Here is a 21,998-nt window from a genome sequence, read left to right on the forward strand (position 1 = left end):
GATCATTCGCCATTTGTTTGGTTGTTCCGCGGGTGTCGAAAAACGAGCAGCAGGACCCAACGACCCAAACCAAGGTCGTCGTACACATCTTCACACTTATGGCGGCGGAATAACATTTCGGTTAGCCGGGTTGTTTATCTGTCACACGTCAGAAGTGCATTCTCGTTTGCACTCTTATCAGCCGTCGTGTATCAAACAAGTTTCCAGACTTTACCGACATGCAAGCGGGATCTTCCCTTTGACACATCACCGCAGACACTGTGGCAGCGGAGGTGTTCCCGCGGTTGCTATGGTTGCAGCAGCAACAGCAGCAATGCACACGGCACACGAATAAAGAGCGTGCTTTGTCGCTGGCAGGATCAATATTTGAACATGCCCTCGTAGAAGGGAATGACTGTCTGGAGAGCTAGACCAGCTTTCTTGTACGCTAATATTGACACACAGACACACAGAGAAATGCAAAATTTGCAACCAGCTGGGAGAGCGTCTAGAGGTTTTTGACATATTCTGGCATATTTACCTTTAGCCGGGATGGTGTAATACACACACACTCTAAGCTTGGTCTGGAAGGGTCGATACTTCTGTTATCATATCTGTAAATAGACAAAAAAGAAAAAAAAAGCAAAGGTTAGATGTTGTAAGATGTGGTGTGTTTGCTTACTGCAAGAACTGGAGTCAATAATAACTACGACTCCGAGAGCTTGCTAAAACGCAATACTCGTTCCAAGGTAAATCATAACCCCGCATAACGTGAAATGATTATTGATATTATGTATCAAACTAACTAGAGAAGTCGAAGACGGTATAATTTTGCAGGACGTGTTTGAGCCATGCTGTGAGCTAGGCAAACCCTAGATAGTGGCTACAAGGCTTCCGTCCCCAAAACTTGGAGCCAACTTTCTCCCGCAGCATGGGCGAGGGAATTGAAGGATTGAGCTGTGATGCAACAAATGGTGGGTTGAATTTGCACCGGCGAAGAATACGATAGATACAAGAAAAAAACATCTCATCATCCGTCAACAGCGAATGGGAGAGGTAGTCAGAGCATGCATAACGTGTCCACCGACGACTTTTACAGCACAGGGCCGTCTAGGGCGTTCCTAACTCCAAGACTATTTGTTCCATTACGGGCTCCGTTTGGGGCTGAGGTAAGATCTGCCACTTCCCTATAAGTGCGATTGCTTCACATTGGTAAGCAGGCGGTGGCAGGCTACAATAATTTGGTTTGACTCCGTGTTCCAGCGGAAGACTTTATCGAAGTGTGTGTGTCTGGATGGATCACAGTGATGACATTGAGGAAATTAAAAACATCACTTCATCGTGACTGTTTTCACTCGCTCGACGATCGCAAAGACCGTACCTTGGCGAGAGCCTCTGGAAGATCTTCATAAGCTGCACTTTGGAGCCGGTGCCATAATCGCGGAGCGGAGAAAAGATGAGAAAGGAGAGTGTGAGAAAGAAACGCTTGCCCTTATCGCTACCATCGCACACGATGGTGTGCACTTATTTGAGACCTAAGCTTTCCGCCACTTATTTGATCTTTTGACGAGGAGGTATTTTTGCTCTCTACTCCACAGTATGAGTGCGTCATACTTCAACAGCAGCTGTTTGATTCCAGTATGCAACGCGCAATATGGTCACGCGGTACCAGTAGTTTCCCCCGACACTTGGGACGACCGTGGTACGCTGAATTCCAGATTGTGGAGACTAGACTAGTCTGACCACACAACTTCGAGCTCTACAACAAGCGTGAAATGCACTTTAACGAAAGACGGGTATTTGTGGTGCGCGGCAAATGAGCCGCCATGATGTGAATGAATTAAACGAAAGGCCGTACGGTTGCAGATAAAACGTGGCTCGCAAGCGATAGCCTTGAACGTGTTATAGAGGTTGGGGAATTTGTGATGAGCTTTTGCTATAGTTTCCAAAGAACTGCAAAGGCGGTAATAACGCTTCGTCGTTATCTTCTGGGGGAAATACCAAAACAGTGCAACATTGGCGATGACTAACAGTGCAAATAATAATCCGAGAGAGAAAGAAGTTATTTGTTTTTGACATACTGACAAATTTTGAACCGCAATGACATTGAAAGGCTTCTTGAAGGCATAGGGAATTATCTGGAACGATGTCCGAAAACGATCACAAAACCTCAGAACCAGAACGGAAACCGTGCAACCGTGCAATCGCATATGCTAACTCGAGTTATCAAGCACATCGGATAAATCTGACTAACAAATGATGAGTTAGGATTGGCCATTTCATTATGGCTGGCGCGGCCGTATAGCTTGTACCGTAACTTCTTGTAGCCGCAGTGGTTTCAACACTTTTTTCGTTCGAATGAACAAGAATCAAAGCCAACTACCGTTTCGTACCGGATCTGAACGGTAGTAGAGTGGCGGTACTGTAACATTTCCTCTACCGTGTGCCAAGGCATTGAAAGATAACGCACCCACACTATTCGCATCAGATCTGCCTGTTGCGTTAAACATCTCATTCTGACATTTCCAGAAAAAAAACATTGGCGCATATCTTAAACTGGTCCATTTTGTACCGGCGCACGTAGAAAATCGGCCTTTCATGTTGCTCGGATCGGAGTTATCTGGTCGGAAAATTAGCCACGGTCGTGATTTAATTCACGCACAGCAACTTGGGAGAAGCGCACCTTCAATTAGCATACGATGATTCAACGGTGCGCGGCGTCACACGCGTCTAGTCTAGCACGCGGTTCATTCATTCGGCCCCATAATTTGCTCATCCATTGGCCTGGCGGAAGCTCCCGCCATTGTCGCCCAAATGGCACGTTGACACAATTTCACCTTCGATCGCTTGCGGAGCCGCGTTTTGTTGGTGCTCATGTGAAATTCCAACCGATTCCCCACAACTTACTGCTATGGGTGAGTCAAGTTTTGACGATTTTTACTTTTGCTACCGCACCAGCGAAACCACATTCCACCGGCAATGACGTGGTGTTGTGTGTTGTCGTGTGTAGAGAGAGAGAGAGAGAGAAAGAGCGCATTTCGTCACCTTGCAAATCCGCTGATCGAATCCGCAGCATTACTCCGCAGCAGCATCATTCTTTGCCACAGGGTTATTGACATTTCCTGCTTAAGAGAGGCACGACAACGCAAACATCTTCCCGAGTTCGCAAAGCTGCTGGGGAGGGATGCTGTGAGAAGGTAATACGCCGCGGTCCGGGCAAAACCTGTTGCCCGATAATCGTCGAACGGCGAATCGGATCCGACCGAATGCCGCGATGTAGGCAAATTAACTAATCTTGTGCTTTCGAAAAGGAACGGTGGAGTTTGTAACAGTCCCGACAGGAGCGCACGGTTGGATTACGTGCGTGGCAGCAGTAGCAGCGGAACGCACTGACTATGATGTCATCGGTGGTTCGATTGGGTAGTAGTCGCTAGCTAGAACCGGTAGCACTAACCTTCAAACCAGTTCCCTTTGGGGTTGACTGGAGCAATTTGCGTGCGAGGGTTACTTGAAAGGGCTCGGTGCGTTTTCATCCGCTCATCTATACAGATAATGAATGAAGTAAAAGATGGGCGATATCTCTGTTTGGGGGAAAATATCAAGCTTGTAGCTGCTGTTACCCAGCTTCTTCTCGATAGCAAACCAACGTTCCTTGATTTTACGATCTTCTCACGCTTTCCAACGCTTCTATCGTACTCCAGCGGCATCCAAGCAAGGCTCCTCCACCTTTTGGGATACCCGAACTAGCTTTTAGGATGGCTGCAGCAACCTCCACCAGAGCCACCCGATAGCATGTACGAAAAGCACACCGGATTAAGCGCAAATCAGCAACGAACCCCTCATCCAACAGCGTTCGCTGCGGTGGACTCAAGCAACACGTGATCGCTGGAAAACCAGTTTCCGCAGAACAACATTCTGACCACAGCAGAGCGCGCTACGTCAGTCGGTACACCGAAACCGTACCGCAGCAACAGCAGTTCAGAAATCGGACATCTTCTGGCGGTAGTAGTGGGTACCAGCGCTGGTCAGTGTCAGTGCGCACACGCGTTCGGGTGTTTGAAAATCTTTCGGAAAGCCGGTTTGCCGTTCGTTGCCTGCGCCACCACCTCTTCTTCTTCATCTCTAGCCACGGTGCGAGAGTAAAATTGCTGCTGCTGCTGCTGGTACTGCTGCGGCCAGTCGTACGTCAAACGGCACTGGTCAGGGCGTCGTCCTGCCTCGCGATTAGCGTACTACCCCCTCCTCACCTCTCGCTCTTGGTTAATGCTGGTTGTTGCGCGGGTTTGGCACAAAACTTCTTACCGTGGAGGTTGTAGCGGCGCAGTTTGGATGATTATTTGAGAAAGGAAACTAATGTTTGAGAAGCTGTAAAGTAATGGAAATTAAAAAGCAAAAAAAAAGGAAGGGGCAAAAAACGACAACTCCAGCTGTGTACGAGGCAACCAACTAGAGTGTACGTGGCGGTGGAGGCGAGCCTCTGGAAATTAGGTGTGACCGTGCTCTCGCTCCGTCTCTGGCGTGGAGCTTTGTGTGCTCTTGATGCCCGTTTTCCGTTCATTTTATGTGCGGGGAGAGGCTGGGGCTGGGACCGTGATTGTAACTACCAAACTCGCACTCACAGGTTTTTTGATCGATAGCTCCACACGCGCTCCACCAAGAACTGGGCAGAATCAATCCGCACTCCGATTGCCCTGACCTAGTTGGGTTCTGTCGGAGCTAGATGATATTGCCGTTCTTTTCGTTTCGCTGGCGGCTTTCGTGGTCGCGACACGTTTTTGGCCAGCCGGTCCCTGCCGGCAATAGGCAAACCCCCAGCTCGTGTATGTCAATGACCCACAGGTGCTGTTTAGGTGTACTGAGTGTACCGACGAAGCTTACCGAACAGAGATGAAATCACACACTTTTGGCCGAGAATCGCCAGAAGAAGTTGGGAAGTTATAACGTAAGCGTCAGCTTCAGCTTTAAGCACAATTGGAGCGGTTTTGGCTGGCCTGGCAACAGCGAAACGGGTGCGCTCCAAAGAAAGCCACAGCAAGCGGTGACAAAACCAACGCCTCCTATGGTATGGACTGAGACAACTTTGCCTATCGAAGATACCGTAAAACCTTCGTTGAACCAGTTTAGGCCCTACCACGCTTTCTTGATTTAAGCACCAGTGGGCCAATTTCTAGGTATTCCCCACATTACTACTGGTGGCTCCATCTGCAGCTGCTGTCTTTCCTTCCCAAGGGCCCGGCCCAACCATGTATGTAGCCGCATGTAAAGCACTTTATAAATTGTGCTTTCCAGAGAACTGCAAGCGATACCGATACAAAGTAGCCCTGCCCGCCCTGGTCTTTCGAGAGTTAATTTCTTTGCCCTCTCGCCGCCGCCTCATGGGTGCTATAACAAACGCTTCATCAACTGCAATATCGGAAGTGTTCGTGGTCCTGCTGTCGCTGCCCGCTGTGGTTAGTGATTTATACGGACCCAATTTGCTGGGGTATATATTGCACAGACCGGGATCTTAAGCCCTTGTAACTTAAGTCAGGTGCAACTAAATAGCAGTGCATTACATAAACCCTTGCCGGTCGTCGCATAACATAGGAAGTGGTGGTGCAATTTCGTGCAGAGGCGTAATGAGCCGTATCGGGATAGATTTTACTTGAATTGTGCAAAGAAAATAATCGTTTTGTCGGTCTGTTGTTGCAGGATAGGTAAGTAAATTATGTATCGGTGTACTACAGATTGAATATTAAAAATAGTAACAATATTGTTCCGAAAAACCTGCCCCAAGTAATTAGTGCGCACCCAGTGTCTAGTGCGGACCTACGATAGCGTTTGCCAACCGATCCGACGACCGAACCTCGCATTACTTGCGCCATCATCTTTCCGGTATGGCGCAAATTGCACGGAATCACATGACTCGCATTACAAAATGACAACCACGAATAGGAGGGCGGCAAAAAATCCGTTTACGTCAACACATTAAGCAGGTTACGTTGAAAGCCTGCCACTAGAGCAAGCCCGTCTGTTGTTTCCATCACCAGTTTGTTGTCAGCGGAAAGCGCAGCACACGTTCATCGTGCACCTTCGCCCTGCCGGAACGAACCTCTGGAGGAACCGAATTTGACCTTATTTCTGTGGCAGAGGTGGCTGTCGTGGTCTCTGGTGCTCGGGGTGTTTTGTGTCGCGCATCGTACAAACGGCGTATCGTGTAAAAGGGCACCGAGCGAGTTGGCACCAATCATGAAGGGCTGTGTGCAAGATGGACTCTCGAGAAGAAAAGCACCGGCAATGCCCCGGTATCTGTCAACAAGGTTTCTTGATGTAGCAGAAACCACACCATAGAAGCCTGCGAGCGAAAAACCGGCAACGATTATTAACGCATCAAAAGCGATCGCGAGCATTTGATTCCCATCGCGACCGGGACTATCAATCATTTGCGGGAGTTGAACCCGCGGCTTCAGCGAGGCGAGTATATGGTTGAGATGGATCCTTCAAGAATTCCATAAACGTTCCAGAGAATCTTGCGCCATACGATGATGATATGCGTACACGTTGAGATCAATCAGTTGTTAAAATGTACCCGGCGGGCTTCATTTGGCGAACGATTAAAATGTAATAATAAAAGACCAACCTTCCCAGCGCAAATTACACTCGCGTGTGCTGGGCAAAGCGAGAGAAGGTCGCCGACGCCGTCCATTGAACCGTGGGTTCCGTGTGCAGCTGCAGCTGCATTCAGCCATCATTGCACCCGGTCGATGCAACACACACACATACCCTCCGAATAGATAACGCGTGATAGAGGGCCCGGCGCAGAATTGATTACATGCCGCGCTACATTTGATGGATCGGTTGACCGATAAGGCAAGGTCGGGGGGAATTGAAAGAGTTTCTCTCGCTGCCAATCGTTTGGAGAGGTTTGGCCACAAAGAAATCCCAACTGCAAACGAGGTTAAAAGCGAACGCATTGCCAGCAAGGTGCGACCCCCCTCGGGAGCACAATGCGCACTACGGCAGCACTAGGGGTTCAAGGTATTCATTTTTAATGTCCCAAAAATTGAAATCTATTGAACTAGCGGCCACGGTCATTGCAGCAACCTACATATCGAGGAGGCCTTTTGAAGGTCTGTAGAAAGAAAGAAGGCCTTTAGATCGGTGGGAGAGCGTCTCATCTTAGCTATGCCACATGTGTACACGCACACACATCACATCACGATGTGTTGATCTCATTTTCACCCTGAGAAGTAGAAGAAACCCCTATCTAAGCCAATTTGGGGGAGAAGTTGTTGCAAGTACACCATCGGACTCGTTTTTATTTTCCCGGCGGCTTCGCACTCGACAACGATCGACCATGAAAGTGTGTCTAATTTAAAGAGAGGCTAGCCAAAAAAAAACAAGAGCACACTGCCATATGAGAAAGAAAGGAAAAAGTTGCAGACACAAATACCGGGCTTCGTACCTCACGAAGAGTAACAATAAAAACAGACACCCAAAAAAACCCTCCGACGGTGTTGCGGCTATCATCAACTTTCATCAACTGTATGGGCGAGGAAAACGCAGAGGGAGTGAGAGTGTGTTCAGTTTTCTTATGTTTTCGGTTTTGCCACAAATTAAATGGTTAGTTAATAAGGTTCGCATTGTACCCGCAACTGAGCGCGATCGCGATCGTGGTTTCAATTTTCATCCCCGACGGCTCCGACGTGTGACGTGACGAACCTGATGGTTCGCGGGGCCATCTTCACCCTATGACCTAGTAAATGGGGAATGTCCGCGGAGGCACAAAACCGCGCCACCGTCCGAAACCGGGGTGTGAGGTCAAGTCGATTGAAAGCCTTGCAAATGGCGGCCTGTGCATGCCCCAGGAGAAGAGTGCGGGGATTTCTTGGAAGACATTTCCTGTCCCGGCAATACTCCCGCCAGGCCACAAGACATCCGGGAAGGGGGTGGAGTTCTATCCTCATTCACCCCATAAATTATCCTGACCGAGTGGGGCTCGATGGGGTTCCTTAGCGTTGTTTTGCTACGGAGATTCGCTCGTGGTTTGAACGGCTTTTGAATAATTTCACAACAACGCTAGAAGCTTGAACGAGGGAGTCATAAAAATGATCTCCACAATGTAGTAGTAACGCGCAGTTTGGTCGAGGTAGAACTTGCGAAAACAACAACGAACGAACAAAAACGTTGACTAATAATCTCTCGAAGTCTTTTGGGGCGCTATAATAATAGGTATCCCTCGCCCCTTCCACGCCATCAGAAAAGACAAGCCGAACATCTTCGCAAAAATCAATACCTCTCAAATGTTTAAGAAAGAGGCAAGTAAACCAAACCCGCGCGTTCCCCTGCCGCAACTTGAGGCGAGGTAAAACAAGCCAGCAATACGCAGAAACGGCCACATTTCGGTACATTTTAAGCATCTTCTTTGCAAGCCCGTCAATTTCGCAGATCCAGCTGACGAAGACTTCTTTGCTGGACTGTTGGAACCAGGCTAGGCGCAGACGAGCACGATTTTGAAGCGGCGGCGACGTTGCGGTCTAACGGGTCTTCTTTACCGATAGATACGTCTAGTGCTTAGATGAACGAGCCATTCAATGATCGAAATTCAAGAGCAACCACCGCCGAAAAGCATTATTGAACGGGCAACGGCATATAACTGCATATTCTCTCGCTATGTACCTTTCCCGGTGTTTATGTGTTTTTTTTTGTTTCCTCTTGTTTGGTTGTGAATCGATTGACTACGTTTGATAAAAAGCTTCGTCAGTACGGAAACCGAGGGAGTTTGAGAGTGGTTAAAATCAAACCAGTTCTACCAGACAGAACGAAACACCCGGGCCGAACAGCTGGTTGGTTATTCCGCAGTCCGATGCAAAATGATACGAGAACAATTATGATCGATATGAAATGTGCGATAATTATGAGATTCTTGCTCCAAGTGAATGGTTGCTTCAAGGCACTGTTATCTTCTGGAAGGAACGTTTTAAAATGCCTCTTCTTTGGCGGGCAACGAATTTCTTCATGTTTAGTTGATTTCTTGGTCGGTCGGTTGGAAGCACGTAGAGCCGCAACCTCGTTTGCTTATACGGATCTTCCTACTACGTGCAGGGCGTACGTACGCATCCATCTTGTCGCAAAAAAACGTGTGGTTGTCCCAGTGTCTACGCTTGCGGGCGTTTGCCGTATATAGTATTAACGCACCATTCTTCTTAAGGTCACCAAGGTCGCGCCGCCGTCAACCGCCCGGTGAGTACGGGTACGGAAATGATCACGGTTTAAATGCTGCCATATGGGCAATAACATGGTGTTCCACAACCAGCAGCCTCGAGGGGTTATTTGGTAATGCACAGATGTTTAGATGCGGTCTATAGGAGGTTGCCATTGACAAATGGTGTAAGCAAATAAAAAAGATTGAACCTCTCGGACCAGCCAGAGCAACGTTAGCCAGTGTGGCGTTCAGATCTTTGCTTTTGAACGGGGTCATGTGATGCCCTTAAATAAGCATCAGGAAGTATCGGGGCGATCCCTGGCGAGAGGCAACAAGTGGAATGGTTAGATGATTGATTTTATTTCATTTCTAGGACAGAAAAAAACACATTTAAATGTACAAATTAAACCCAGCACCATCAACTGAAAATAAACAAACAAACATACTTCATGCCCAACGAACGGCCTAAGCTCATGTGAAGAAACACATAAAATAAAACCCCCCATTCGCACGGTTTCCTAATGGGAAGCATGAAAACATAAAGGAAAAAATTTAAATGTAGCATGTTGTAACTTGACCCACAAGCTTATTTTCCACCTCTTGTAACTACAACAGCAACTTGCCAACACTTTCAGTGTGCGTGTGTGTGTGTGTGTGTGTGTGTGTGTACGGACTGCAACAAATTTCCAAACCGTTCGAATCTTAATGTTTTCTTCACTTTTTCCACCAGCAGCACGCCTATCTGTTGCGGTTGCATTGCTTAAATTCGCAGCCGCGTAGCAACGGAAAGGAAAAACTTCGCACCACTTCTCTCGGGATGCCGGCAGTCGGAGAGTCCAAAGTTTTCACGCTTTTAGGAAAACATATGTTTACGGTTTGCTTACTACTGTTGCCGCTGGTGCTGGTGCCGCCACTGTCTGTGTTGCTGCTATGAGTTAGATTGCGTGTCGGTAGTGTTTGACGAGTGTGCAAACAGCACATGATCTTCATCGCACCACCAGGCAGGCAGGCTGGCAGCCTTCCCGCAGCCTATAATGCACTAGGCAATCGTTAGGCTTTTTCCGACCAAACAATATCGATCGGGCGGTGTTGGTTGTGCATGCGTTGGAGTGTTCTGATTCCCAGGCATTACAAATCGAAGAGGGGGAAACCCTGGGAAGCGTCGTTGCGCACAGTGCGGGCGGTAGCAGATGTTGCTGACAGCTCTATCTCGCACCACATTTCAAACATCTAGCTGTCAGCACTCCAGAGCTGGAAGTGTCCTCTTGAGATGGTAATAAAATGGTACCACATATGCCCACAGATCGATCAATTGTGTTAGCAAGAGGTTAGTCATACCGTGCCACGCACACGAAGGCCCAATATGCCCACACAACACGCTTCAAATGTACACTAATAGTTTCAATCAAAGTGAAACCCAAACCAACCGTTTTACCCTGACCTAAGGGTCCTAAACATAATTTCAATTACGCTAATCCCATAGCACAAAAAAAAATAACTCACACACACCTTGGCACTGTGCAGAATGCATCCATCTACAACATGCGCAGCCAGCCAGTCGGTTGAATGCATTTGCATTTGCGAAAGCGAAATTTTTAGCTAGCAGAGGAACAACAACGATGCAACCAAGGGGTAGGCGCGAAATCGATTTGAAGAAGCAGAAAAAGCCTAATATTTCGCACTAGCCGGTGGTGATGGTGGTGGTGCCACGATGGTGTTACCGCTTGGCTGCACATTTAAGTCACTCGACCACAGAGTCAGCGGGCGTCGTCGTGCGCGAAGGAGAAGCCCACGTTCGCGACATTCACGGCGCGTTTTATTAAAGCCGGTATACCTCAAGCCGATGCAACACGCACACATGGTTACCCACCACCCGTCATGTTGGGGCCTGTCGAAGTACGATCTTGATATGGCACCCCGCGTTTCCCGCCTTCTGAAGCCCTATCGTTCCCCCTCTCATACTGACGGCGACGTGTGGCTTGGAGCTTTGGGGCGGATTGTACTTTATTTATTCGATTAGCCAGCGGAATCGATTACTCGGTTTTTAGAGATCCCTCACGGTGCTGGTCGACCTTTTACAGGCCAGCTTGAGGGAGTAGCTTTGGGATCTCTTCCTTGCCCGTTGGGGCAATTTTCTTGCGGGTAAGCTGGCGAGCGTAAAGCTAAACGAGCGTGTAATTGTTTGAAAAAATTAGGTACATTAATGGGTTAAAGGATGGGTGGAGTCCACACAAATGCCAATGGAAATTGTTGGAGCGATAAACGAATCTTAACATCTTGCGTAATTGTAGGAAGATGTAACTTTAACACGATTAGATTAGAAGGATTTTCATCGCATAAAAAGCATCTTTATTTAATATCATAGTTTTGTTTCCCATAAAAAGATACCACGAAGCATATGGAAATAAAAATATCACAATCACGAATTTCTGCGTGCCACAGCAGTATCATTTAACAGATCATTTGTTTTCACTCTACCGGGGTGGTCCCCATGAATCTACTGTGTGGTTTTTTCTAATTAGAAAGTGTGCAAAGCAAAGCGAAGAAACATTTTTGATGCAAACGACGACAATTTGCCGTTTCTTGCTAGAACAAATCGATCGCTCACATTTCTCACAACATCCTGAGACAGCGACATTAATCCTACACCACGGGAAACTCTGAACCCCGCTCTGATGTCCTAGGGAGGAAATGGCGATTTTATAATATTTTTACCGTAGAACCTGCAGCTCATAACCGGGGCGATGATTAAGCGGAACGAAGGAGCCAAAAAAAATTAAAATGAGCGCCAAAATGATCTCGACGACGCCTAAGAGCGATGAAAAAGTAAATAAAAATAGCATTATTTCTTCTGACCACCTCGGTGGGGTGTTTTGCCAATTAATGATTGAAATATGAAAATTTTCTTCCTTCATCGGAAACAGTGTCCATAAAGAGGATTGTTATTTGCAGAAGAGAGACAGAGCACATACACTAGTAACCAAAAACCACTGTTAGAATAATCTCCTAGTACGCCAAGGAGTATCAGCTACAGAAAAGAAACAAATGGAACCAAAAACCGCCAAACAATAATCCCACTGTGCCACAGTGGGACTGCTCCGGCAAATGGCCACCCGGCACCGCATGGTGAAGCCGCCGTACCGTGCTAATGATCAAATTAATAACACCAGAGGGAACGAAGGGATCGCTCGCCGATTGCGGATGCAGGCTAGAACACTGTTTTTTTCGAACGATCCGTCCTCCGTCGTAGCGCATATGCTAAAAGGCACCCGGTGTGTGTTCCGGACAAGGCCGACCGGGCCAGCGTCGGAGCGGACGCAGCAGCAGCAGCAGCAGCAGCAAAACGTTGAATATTCATGAGCATTGAGTAACGGAATTTAATTGGAGTACGAATGCATTCCGAGCTACGAATCATTCGGAGTGAGTGTGAGCGTTTCGGCTGCGTAGCCTGGCTGCGGATGAGGAGCAAAAAGCGGTAAGGAGAACAAATAGGGCTCCCTTCTCATCTGCGTACGATCACGGCGGCCCTTCTTCCCATTGTGTGTTGCTGACACAGATTGAACGGGGTGTCGAATTCATCACCGGGTGCCTAGTCACACACTAAACCTCATTTTAGAGCTGGAATCCGGGGTAAAAATTACTTCACTAAACATTGCAAAGGGAAAAGATCGATAAAGCTCAAGCGTCGCTTGCGTTGCGTGTCCAAATCGGATGATTGATTCGGTTTTACACCAGCACGCGCGTCAGTAGCACGAGATATAAAGCTAAATCAGCTCGTACTCATCGAAGTCACTCAGCCTAAAGTCAACAAGAGAGCACGCGTACGATAAATCGACAAGGTCCGGTAGCGGCCCCACACCGAAGGAAGCCGAAACGGCCGAATCGAACGAAAAAAGGGAGGCAAAAAAACTAGATCTCGTATGAAACAGAAGCTCATTTCTTCGGAGATCACCGTTAGACATAATTGTACGAAATCAGTCGATGCCAATCAGCGTCGATCGGTACACAGACACACTGGATGCGGGATGCAGCCAGGCGCATAAGGTGTGTGTGTATGTGTGGCTGGTGGCAAAGTGAGCGAAAAAATGGAGGCCACAAACGGTCAGGCTCTGGCTTGGTGGTGACGCGACCCCTTCGAGCTACAATTATATAATGGATCGTGTGGTGATGATGTGGTGACTCTCTCGCTGCCACGGCTGGGCTCCATTGGGTTGTGGATTGCGGGGTGGAGGGGTTGAAAATTGGTCCGTGGATAATCGCGCGCATACGCATTAAAGTGCGCAGAGTACGGTGTAAGGCGAGAAGCACACCTTTTGCACGGGCGTTTTGCCGTGGTGCAAGATGATAGGTGAGAGTTTGTGTCGAGGGTTTTTTTGTTCTTTTTCGTACGATCACTCTTTGGTCGGAGGGCATACGTATGAGACGGGCTCTGCGACTGACCTTAGAGAGACAGGATGGATGGGTGGAGTGATCGGACGAAATCGGTGGTGCAAGCGCTGGCGGGATCTCCGGACGATTCTCTCTCAGTATCGGTTGACGGTCGATCGTGTGCAAGCGATGGACCTTCTTCGGTGGTGCGTTCACTTTACTGATGCGGGGAGGAGTTGTGGATCTGCAAAAGAGAGAGAGAGAGGGGGAGAAGAAGAAAGAAATCGTGAAAAGTAGCGGCAATGGCAAACAAATGCACTTTCAGGGTGGGTGAAATGAAGGGGCGAGGTGAAACCCATCAGCCTAGGAAATGAGTGAACAAGGCTGGCAAAGACCACGGGTGGAAAGTTTTCGATCAAAAAAGGTCCAACACCTTGGAGAGATGCACGGCCCATCGATCGCGTTCCACATCGTTACAAAACCGTAATGGACACGCGGTCCGAAGAGGCCACCGAACACCGATCGCGGGTCCAGCAGCACCTCCATATCGGCGATCGAAAAACATTAACATACAATCAATACTCACAACGTCCCCCGCGCCTTCTCGTACCGGCGACCCGCGGCGGCCGATGCAAGTTGGGTAGAAATGGTGACCATTAATTGGCGCTACCTTCGACGGACGCCCGCCTGGGGTCTCGCTACAAAACTGCGTACCGGGGCGGAAAAAATGACGACTCCCCGGAAGGTGCTCATATGGGAAGGGTGGGCTGCGCTCGCTTTAGGATAGGTCAGTTGTGCACAGTGTTAGTTGAGCTCCATAAATCATCCGCTAGTTGGCGATCATTTATTAAGTCACCAATTTACCCGTGCCCCCCATGGGTGTGTGTGTGTTTCCACCCCAAAGGTATGTGTCTGGTTGGCGACTGGACTGTGCGAGATTCCGTGTAGGTGTCAAACTGATGTCAAATGTTGTCTTTAGCGGGAAGGGAGGTTCGGGAGTGGGCCAGCGTAAGAACGGAGTGTAGTGACAGTAGCAATAACAGCGCAGAACTACGACTACGACCAGGTACTCTCGGATAATGAGAAACATTAATTACTGGTGCAGCTAGACAACGAACCTGCAGCAAGGTGGTAACTGACTGCTGCTGTTGCCTGCAGCATACTACACACCTCCCACGGGCTTTGAGAGGGTGCTTAAAACAGATGTCCGACACACCGACAATAGTAGCCAGCATCGTCTAGTGGTACACATTTGTCGTACAGCTCCCCATATGGAAGCATTTCCCCTGCACTTCGGAGTAGAATCATAGCAGCAAATGACTCTCTTCAGAACCAACCCAGTAGACGAGAGTGGTGTAGAAATGGAATCTCAGGACGGCAAGACCTTGGTGAGGTCGCATACTGGGAACTGAAATGGCGATCGATGTATGGAGATCGACTCACCCTCAGCTGCTCTATTAAAAAACGCCTCCACACTCCGCGAACCTACCCGTAGTAATAAATGCAAGTCAAAACAGGTCGTCACCCGCATCGCTGGAGTGCAGGCAGTACACAATCGATGTGACCATAAAAATCACTTAAACGTCAGTAATTAATTCCAGAGCAAAAGTTGTGCCCCCTTCTTCCTAGTTTCATTCTATTTTGCCATCGTCTTGGGTTAGCGGACGCAGGTCTATCCGGATCGGAGCCATAGCACCGTCGTCGTTATTGTGAACAGGTTCGTCGAGCGGGTGGGGAGTTGGTGAAGCGAATAATAGGCCCCCGGGTCCAAGTGCAATAAAGTACTTAGTCAAATTGGTCCATAAAACGCTTGAGAGTCCGACCGGTCGTGGCGGTTCCGCTACAGGCCCGTACTAGGCCCAAGCGGTCTGCCATCAGACTCGTCTATAAATCTAGCCGATAACCGAGAGAACGGCACCTGGCTGGAGAGATCCCTCCGAGCACCGTGAGGTGTACGTGTACATGCGCACACATCACACACGGTACTTTCGCTCTTTGTTGGTCGCAACCACCACCCTCGTTTTGAGTGTGGATTCTTGTTCCAGTCCGCTCAACAAAACCCCAACAACACACAATTTTGCGAACATGGACCCTGTGGCAATGGTGCTGCAGCCCAAAGGACCCAAGATGATGTAATCTGAGCACCGCGAAGCATCCAATAAACTTCAGCGCATAAGTGGCCCGGCCTGGAACGGCAAATTCTGGCACGCGGCAACGATTCGCGTCGTCTCTCCCCTTGGGGCCTCGAAGGGTCTCGCCTAGCCGGTAGCTGGTTGTAGGTTTGGTTTGAAATTGAATTTGAATATTTATTAGCACATGTCTATGCGCTGCGCTATCCCAACCTCCCACCGGTACACACCAAAAAGGCACCCCATAGGAGGGTACGATCGCTGAATGTGATCTTGTAGGAAAATGTTCGCCCAACAGACCCCAAACAGACCACATTATGCGGCCGGGCAGGCGTGTACGAGAACCTTCACCAGGATCGGTAGGCGAAGAGAGGAGCGCCGCAACAGAATTGCCTTGGATATCGTAATTAAGATATCAATCTCGTTCGTTTGCTCACTCTCATACAACCAAACGATAGAGAAAGAGCAACAGATAGTTTTCCCTCCGCCAAGTACACCAATAGACGACTAGCCAAAAGGTAGGAGTAGGAAGTACTGTCGATAGTTGTTGTCTCCCTGCATTCAAAGATGCAGCTTGTGTGTGTGAGAGAGAAAGAGAGAGAGAGAGAGAGGTTGGGAATATGTGGGCTCAATGCAAACATTTCCCTTCGGCGATATGTATGTTTTAAAATTACCGCCAGATTGATCACGGCAAAATGAAACACAGTCAGTCCCCTCCAGGAAAGGCAGACAACGAGCTGCTGATTAATGGACACCATGATCAGCCCGACTGCCCGTTCATTCGGCAGGATTAGTGAAATTAATAAGTTTATTAAAGCAGCACACATGGGGGACGCGTTTTGTGTATCGATCGATGTAGCGAATGGTACAAATTGAAAACTAAGTGGATCGCAAAACGCAGAAAGCTGGGTGAGGAGTAAGCTTTCGAACTATCACTTCCATCGCTTGTTCCCTACACGAACCGAACATGACATTATCGGGATACACACACATCCCGCACAACCCAGAGAGAGGAGTGTTCCACAGTGTTTATGCATGTTTCGTTGCGCGGGTTTAAAAGCGAAGGGTGAGTTCAAAGAGTTCACTAACTAACAAGTGGCAATCGTTGGAGTTATCGAACGGGTACAACACTGAGATAGGAGGGTCGAAGGCAAGGGGTAGCAAAGTATAGGATAGGTTGTATGCTTGTTTGTAATTTCTACTACAATGCCTAATCTAGCAGCCGAACAGCGAACAGGAGGAGTGCATCGCATCCGAGTGACATAATAACGGTCGTTGGGCGATAATACACCCAATCATACATGTGTGTAATGATAATATATAACTAGTTTTACACACATGTAAGGTCGCCACTATTTCTAACAGCATACAAAAGAGAGCCCTTTGAGATTCTGGAGGTTGGCGATGAGAAGAACACCTCATGCAATTGAACTGGAACGCACTGCTTCGTACACTTGCTATACAGCCCATTAATCAACCGCCATAGACGGGCAGTTGTAATGGCATGCATTCCATATCATTACATTCATCCTTGATGTCCTCTCGGAGAAGATGGACGACCGGAGGGGGAGTTTCGCTAGTGTGACGACTATTATTCACAAAATATTCTTCCAACCGTGCGTCATAAATCATACCCTTTATGGAAGTGGAATCGATGCGAACGTGCATCCTCCGGACATCGATTGACAGAAAGCTAATTTCTGACCTAATGGATCTCACGGTCGTACTTAGAACGAAACGAAGAAAGGGGGGGAGGGGGGCTTGAGCTATACACAAAGGAAACGTAAGTGTGCCTTCATGTAAATATTGATTGCTCGAGCGAAGAAAATAACCTTCACAAGGAGCAGATGAAACGAGCTACTATATAATCGTTGCGTTGAGGAACCGAGCAACAAAAACAGCAAGAAAAGGGTTTCACTAACCAACAGACGTCCGTTGCAGTGCGTTTGCCGTGAGACAGAACCAACCTCCTCTTTACCCCACTTTTTTCCAGCCTTGCACCGCACAACCCTTTTACGCACCTCGCGGACGAGGCCATTTTGTCGACCGCGGTACACCGCAAAACACGGGGGATCCGACAGCCGGGTCTCTTCTGGACAGCTGCATCACCAGCAGCAGCACACCAAAACAACCTTGAGAAGTGGTTTGCATCGGCAACGGCAAGAGCGACACGATACAAAATGAAAACTTGATGTAGAGAGAAAAAAAAACAGCATAAAACACTCATGGAAGGCCGTGCTGCATGTTGGAGACACGAGATATTATGCAATCGGTGCCACCACCTGCCTTATTCCTTTTCCAACCGCCTCTGAGTCCGTGTTCTGCCCTGCTTCATACCCAAAAGGGGGATGGTGCTAACGTGGCACCAGTGGTTAGGCACAGTCTTCCAACAATCTTCGAGACTCTCTCGCACGTTCCAAAGGCCCACCAAGCCGCGGACACGTGTACACCGTACAGGGGGTGGCTCAAACAACCGGTTGGACGCCGAAAGGCCGGTTGTATCAATGCGCCACGCGAAAAACGGGGTAGCCACCAGTGTCGACTGTCTGTAGATAGTGTTTCCCAGTAGGACACTAACGATTTCGATTGGATCGAGCAACAGATCGTTGATATAAGGGAACAGTCACACTGGGACACGTCACGGTGGAAGTGGAAGATTCCGAAGACGTCTTCGCTGGTAGATTACTAAGGTATGCCACACTATCCAGTTGACCGACTTCAAACTCCCTTTCCAGATCTCATAGCCATCATCAAAACAAACGCTACAGCGTACGTGAGCATTCTGGAGAAGGTGACAGAGATAAGGCAACCGGAGTGACCATTGCTCCCACATGGGGGAACCGTATCTTCGGAGCGTGCGAACCACATCCGAGCACGAGACGTGCGAATCGTGTGATGCACGCGATCAGAAATTAGCACATAGTATAAACGCACTGAGGCCGAGTGCGAGAGAGAGGTTCACTCGCCGGTGCGGGGTTACGATAGCGAAATGTCAGTAATTAGCGCTGCAGTTTGGCTAATTGCTTTGCTCGCACCCTTCTTTCATAGAGTCGGGTTGTGCGGTCGCTCGCTATGATCTCAGGACAACACCTCCGGAGGTGCAAGAAACATCGGTTGTATGGGAGGTTTTAGCAAATTAGATTTCCCTGCAAGCTGTGCAAGAGAGCATAAGCGATCGACCAAGAAGAGCGTGGGAGTTGCTCAGGTTCTTCGGGGCGCAAGATGATTGCTGCTGCACGACGAACAAAACGCTACCGTTATCGGTAGTGTGGGTTTTGATTAGAGCATGGTTTGTTGGGGCTCGCAACATCGGGGGCTCCATGTGGGCGTGAGGCGCATGAAACCATGAAGATGATCATCGTTTCGTCGCTGAAAACGCTTTGCCGATATAAGTGACACACGCGCTGCTTATCGGGTTTACACGCCGATCTGCAAAATGGCTTTTTTCATGTCGCGCTACACCAGGGAGACAGAGCGTTTAGACGGGATAATTGTAGCTTCACAGATATCCACAGTTATCCAACGATCGGGAAGGGCCTGAGATCCGTGGGGGGAGTGTTGCGTAAGGGATCTGCACTCCGTCTGCGTCTGCCATCACATTCACTTCGCGCCCGGATGTAGGTCAGCCTAGTTTGCGATCCATTTCCCTTCCCGTGAGCGATGCGCAGACGGGAAGTATAGATCGCCCTGATGCCTCACTTCATGCATCACATCACATCCAACGCGTGTCAACAAAGTGTTTTTGTAACTGTAAAGTCATTGTTGAGCAAATAGACAACGTTCACAGCCACTCTGCACAGCAGCCCTCAACAACCTGGACTACCACTGCATACTCGATTGTCCGTGAGCGATCCCCGGTGGCATTGGAGGTCACTACTGCTGCTGGCACTCTTCCGAATGTGACGAAAGCGTGAGGTAGAATACGTGCTGGTGCTTTCACAGCTGATCTCGACTCGCCACTCTTTCCAGTCTAATCGAACACACCCCAAACTCAACCTCTTTTAGCTCGCACTTCGTCCAGCAACTTTCCTTTCAGACAGGGGTAACGTAACAATCACATTTTAGCTTCGCGACCCGCACACACACACACACACATACACCGAGCAGTAGCATTATTATCTCGCCACCCAATTTCCGTCACGTTTGACTCTTGGCTTGGCGTTCTTCTCCGTCCCCAGCCGGCGCACGTAGACTGCACAACAACAATCATCCATTACGATTGAAAGGAATTGTTTCCGAAATGGGCATCCGCGGACTGGAATCACTAGGCAGTAGTGGCCTGGAAAGCAGGGGAGTCTCATCGACCCAATGGTATGGCGATTGTTAAAACCGGAATGGGTCCCTCTACCGTACCGGGGTGGAGAGAGAGAAAAAGCAAGAGCAAAATAATTGCCTGACCTCATTGCGGACAAACATTTTCGGGAAGGTTGCTGCTAACGCTGTCTGCTACCGCTCCCTGGTTGCTGGCGGTCCGAAAGGTTAGCCGTTCCGAACCGGAAAACATATCGCGAGGTGTAGTCGAGGCACGGAAATGGGTCACTTCCGAGAGGAGCAACACGGAGCGATTGGATAGATTTGTATAGGTAATACGGTGCAAAGCTAGTGGGTGATATTTAGCGTCTATTATGACAAAGATCTCATCGAAAGTAATATTACCGAAGATTTGAGGAATTCTGGGTTTTGCCAAACGCTCCCTCTCTAAAATCATACAGCTGACGTCAATGTACAGGATCGCTCGTAGATGTTCACATGAAGATTCTGGGAAGCGCGTCATTATATCAATTGATATTCCACGAATCCTACAAGATATCCACAATCCGATGACATTATTCATACTCTCGCAGCAGTCTAAGCTCATAGATAACATATTGACTATTCGGACTGTTCCTCGCTGAACCACCAGTATCCACATGACACGACTCTGAACTCTCTGAAAACAAGTTTCTCATGTAGACTTCACGTTATCCACACCGGTACGTCACCGGCAATGGCTGGTATTGGCTGTCTGACCTCATGGTCCTGCTGAAAGACGGAGAATTCTCCCCCGAGTTCGTATCAGCACCATCAGAGAGCCTCGACCAGAACGATGTTTCGCATACCAGCGTTCCAGGCACGGTGTATCGGTTGTCACTTAACGGATTCAAGGTTATCTGGCGAGTTCAAGCCCATACCTGTGCGGCTCCTAACGAAGAAAAACGCTGCGGGAGCTTTCTGGAGTTCCTGCTATGGAGTTTGCAATGCAAAAGCAGTTCCGCAGAACAGAAGGACCACTGAGCACACATGAAGTAGCTGTATTGATCCCCCGAGTGGTAGAGGCGGGTAAGATGGGCACGGTGGAAAAGGTGTAAACCGTATGTTGGACTGGGCCTGCTGGTCACCGTGTTCTAATCGCAGGAAAATGGTGGGAATATCTTTCGCGGTATGATTAAAACTTGTACGTTCAATGCATTCCCTATCGCTGGTCCCACTACTGGCAGGGAACATATCTCGTACGTTGTTGCGCATATCTTAGACATGTATTTATATTCCGCAACGAGATAACCGAGCTAGCAAAATGCTTCAATGAACTGCATTTCCAACCGAGCGGTTCATCGCAGCGGGAACTCATGACATCCTCCACTGGCGAAAGGGAAGGGCCGGACGATTCCGACGACAACACCCCGAAAACTGGCCCGGGATATCGCCGGAGCTATGTGATTTCGTAGAAAATGTGAAAGAAGTGCCGTTCGATAGTCTCCTCGAACAAAAGCCGCCATTCCAATATTTGATCGATCCTCTCCGTTCGAATCTAGGCATCAAAGCATTGGGCGAAAGTGTGATTCGGGCCGAAATATTCAACATTATGTAAGCATCCCATCAAATGGCACTGTTTCTTTTTTTTTGTTCAAGCTGATTCGAAACGCAATGGCACACGAATGCCGTCAGCTCGTGGCAGGAAATGCGAGTGATGTGGCGTGGCAACACTTGGGTGAAGGTTGTTGTGCTCTCGTGTGGCGTCACCTTCCTGTGTTGGCGCAATAGCAGCTGCTGCCAAGCTCAACTTCCCCCCACGTTCGGTAAGCTTGGGCATCCTCCCCTGGTCAAAAAGTAGATTGTCCACTCATTCCGTGCATTTTTTGGAACCGGCTCTGAATCTTTGACGATCTGATCAACGAAAGCGACTCTAGGGCGCCGCAAGAAGACCTTGCTCTATCGTGCGATTGTGACGCACGATCGGTGAGGTTCACGTGCGGCTTGGAATAATGACGACTGTTTACATGGAGACGACTGCTCCAACGACTCGCAGGTCGTCTGTCGGATCCTTTCATGCGGTCTCCTCTCACTTTGCGAGATAATTG

The 21,998-nt window shown here is 48.7% G+C and overlaps 1 long non-coding RNA gene across 3 annotated transcripts in view; it reads right to left on the reverse strand.

Annotated features, from left to right (window-relative positions):
• Nucleotides 1-21,998, reverse strand: part of LOC121596050 — a 48,841-nt gene that overhangs the window by 18,577 nt on the left and 8,266 nt on the right. For all 3 annotated transcript variants that reach the window (XR_006005240.1, XR_006005238.1, XR_006005239.1), the window contains exons 2-3: nt 13,604-13,775; nt 521-593 (exon numbers count right to left, since the gene is read on the reverse strand). This is a non-coding gene — a long non-coding RNA (uncharacterized LOC121596050). The remainder of the gene's footprint in view (nt 1-520; nt 594-13,603; nt 13,776-21,998) is intronic.

Source organism: Anopheles merus, chromosome 3R (assembly GCF_017562075.2).
Source record: "Anopheles merus strain MAF chromosome 3R, AmerM5.1, whole genome shotgun sequence".
Taxonomy (NCBI): Eukaryota; Metazoa; Arthropoda; class Insecta; order Diptera; family Culicidae; genus Anopheles; species Anopheles merus.